Here is a 3,714-nt window from a genome sequence, read left to right as displayed (position 1 = left end):
GGCTGCCCGGTCAGCTTTTGGCCAGTTGTTCAGTTTCTTTTTCTCCAGAGAGAGACTGAGAGTTGAACTTTTTTTCCTTCCCTGGAATTTCGGATTTTCTCCCTTTTCTACTGGACTGCTTCAACACCAGAGCACATCGGGAGGAGTTTCCACCGAGCGCAGAGAGCCTGGCCCTGGGCCATGTCCCAGCTCCGAGGAGACCAAAGGGAGGACTCTAACACTTTCCCAGGTTTTTTCTCCACAGTGAGAGATTTTTATTATGTAGCATTATTTTCCTTGTCCCGTGTGTTTGTTAAATAAATAGTTTTTTATCTCTGTCACTTTTGTTTGAGGAAAATTTATTTTTTCCTGAACCTAGTGGGGCAGAGGTGGTGATCTGCCTTCTCTCAGAGGATATATTTCTAAATTTGGCCAAACCGGTACACATGGTCGGCTCAAACTGACAAAAAACTCGGGTGACAAACTGACCAAAACCCCCACGCCCTGTCTCCCTGCGCTGTTGGTGGGAAGGAGAGAGGAGTTGGGGGAAGAAAAGGTGTTTTTTAAGTGCTTATTTTACTTCTCATTATCCTCCTTTATTTTGTTAGTAATAAACTCACTTTGTATCTCTAAGATGAGCCTATTTTGCCCTTGGGGTGTTTTCTCCCAGTCTTTATCTCAACTCATGAACCCTTCATTTAAATTTTTCTCTCCTGTGCCCAGCTGTGGCAGGGGAGGGTGAGTGAGCATCTTTCATGGGTGCCTGGCATTTGGCCAGTGTCAAACCACAACTGGGGTGGACAGCATCTTGTGCCTCTAAGTAGGCACAGTGACATTCATGTCTTGATATACAGAACTTAATGCAACTTGGAAGAGAACTTCACAATCCATTTTGTCAAAATAAGATTTTTCCTTCCTTTATAAAATAAGAGCGAAGAATATCAGATTTGCTTATTCTAATAATCATCTGTCGTCACAGCTTTTTTTCACCATTACAAGCACTCTAGTTTCTGTACCTCTTACTGCTGCCTATATGTAGACTCCTGGAAAGTTTTCTCTACTTGTTTTGCAGAGTCATGACTATCTTCTTCCAGCATGTTAATAGCCTGCAAGGCAAAGGGAATCTTCTCCCAGAGAAGTGAGTTATTCAGCAGTCTCACAGGTATCACAGAGTTGTATTTGTGCTGTTGGTTAAGTGGACTGACAAGGGAGGTGTAAGAGACTCATACCAAGGTTCATTCAGAAATTTTTCCTGTCAGTAATATAGTATCACATACTGAGCCATTCACAGCATCACTTAAGTTTTCTGAGACTTGTTCACCACAAGGCATGTCTGCAACAATTATTCCAGGTTTAATAGAAAATTTATTCTGCAGCAGGTTCTGGATCCAGATAGCTTATCTACATCATTCTCAGTGTGCAGAACCGCAAACCTACAGAAAATGTTCTCAGTCTTCTCATTTCTGCTGCAAACTTCCAGAGCTGTGCTTGCAGGCTCCCTGATTTCAGCAGAGAGGCTGTGCAATTCATTAATTTGCTTGGAGTCTCTCTGACCTGTGCTCATGTTGTTAGCCTTTTTGCTGCTATCTGGTGAATGAGTTTGTTTGGAGTTATTACTACCCATTACAACAAACACATGTTCAAAAATGATTTGCCGATGTGATTATTTTTTGAAATAACACAATCTAGTTTGACTGGGGGAAGCTATTGTTCATGTTAATGAAAGAAGGCAGAAATGCTGAAAGAAAAGCTGATAGTTCTTTTTATAGAAGCTAATAATTAAGATATCACATTAAAAAAGCCTTGCCAAAACCCAAACACATGATTTTTAGCTTTATGCAGAAAGAGCATGCAAGTACAACTCTTTCATGAGTGCTTAGAGTACTATGTATACCTCCAAACCAGAAAGATGACACTAAATTGCATCAAAGTCAGGAAAAAAACAAAAATCAATATATAATATAGTGTGGTCTTTTAAATGGACATATCAAAAATATATCAAATCCTGCAAAATATAGAATATAAATATGACTAAACAAATAAAAAGCCATGGATAAACAGATGCATTATCAAAGTTCAAAATACATTCCACAAATGAGTTGAAGAAATGTGGACATATCGCAGAAGTGGGATCAGAGCTAAAGGAATTAAAAGATTTTAGATGGTTTAAATGGTAACCAGAGTAAGCCTATATGCTGCAAAGTAATATTTTGCATGCGGTCTGTGAAAAGAGAGCACTGATTGATGAAGTCTAAGAACTTGCCTCTAATCAAGATATTTAATTAAATTGCACAATGAGAGAGGTGTAAGGCCATATGAGTACAGTGAGAAAAGGAAAATCAGGGGAAAGTGAAGTAATTTAGTGTACCAAACTCCCATTAAAATTTTTGTTCACTGCAAACTTGGGATTCCTTCACTGTTTTAACAAACAGAAACTAATTTTAACAAAGCAGGATGTGGTTTGCTGGTAGACATTATGAGACTGATATAGTTGGAAAAATTAGACAAGTTTATGGGTGCACAAACTTGGAAATCTGTTACAGTGCGGATACTGTAACACGCATATATCAAACCAGGAGTCCCGTGGAAAAGAAATATATATATGGACGGAGTCTTGCTAGATGTTTCAGAGAGATGTTTATTTCTTCACCCACATGGCTGGGGCTCTGCTGAGGAACTGTTACAGTCACGGGACCCGAGGGTCCTTGCCCACGCAGGGAAACACAAACCAACCAATGGGGAACGAGGCTGACCAGGGGCTCAGGAAACCCCGTGTGTCTGTCCCCTCAGGGCCCCTCTCCCAGGACTACATGGCAGGGGGAGGAGACCCCGACAATTCACTAGTTTATTTTTAATAAAAGAGATGTAAAACTTAACACTGGAAACAACAAGGACAGTTCCAAAACAAAACAAGCCACCCTCCTGAGACTTTAAATGTCCAAACAGATTCTGTGGAACATCTTAGGGCAGACAGAAGGGAGACAGAACTCTCTGAGCATGCTTTGTGGGGAAACTGAGGCAGGAGAGGGTTTAACTTCTTCCCTCCCCCTTTTCATCCCCCACTCGGCATTGGAAAGGGATTTTTGGGGAAACAATTGGCAAAAGCATGGTTTTGTGAGGGAAACCATGGGTGAAAAAACGGATTGGGAATACACTGGGGGTAATAGGACATAGGGTAAAAGGGAAAGGTGGGATTAGGAAAGGGAGACTGTAGGGGGGACTTACAATGGAGATATTGTCTAACATGACTACGATTTTTTGCATATATACTGCCTTTTACAGGAACACCATCAGGCCCAGTGACCTGCGACGCTTGTAACCCTTTTCTACCTCGTATAATTTTGAATTCCACGACTTCTCCATCTCCCAAGCTTGGGATGCATTTTTCAGGGTTATTCTTTTTAATAGCAGTTCTATGCACGAATATGTCTTGCTGGTTGTCACACCTTGTTATAAAACCATAATTTTGCTTAACATTATACCATTTTACTATCCCTAAGATCTTAGTTACTATGATCTTTTCCTTTTTCCGAGTGGCTGCTGTTTTCTGTCTCGCTGCGTCTGTGCTCTCTCCTTTGGTCGCTCCCGTGTTGGAATTGTCGGGGCTTCTCATGCCTGCGCGCCCTTCCCGGGGTCGCGTTCGGGGCTGCGCGGGCCAGGCCGGGCCGGGCCGCGCCGCTCAGTTCTCCGTGCGTCGCCTCCTCTGCTCTCCGCTTTGCTGCCGATGCCAGGCGC

The sequence above is a fragment of the Corvus brachyrhynchos genome, unplaced genomic scaffold (genome assembly GCF_000691975.1).
Source record: "Corvus brachyrhynchos isolate BGI_N302 unplaced genomic scaffold, ASM69197v1 scaffold601, whole genome shotgun sequence".
NCBI classification, from domain to species: Eukaryota; Metazoa; Chordata; class Aves; order Passeriformes; family Corvidae; genus Corvus; species Corvus brachyrhynchos.
This window is presented reverse-complemented; position numbering follows the sequence as displayed.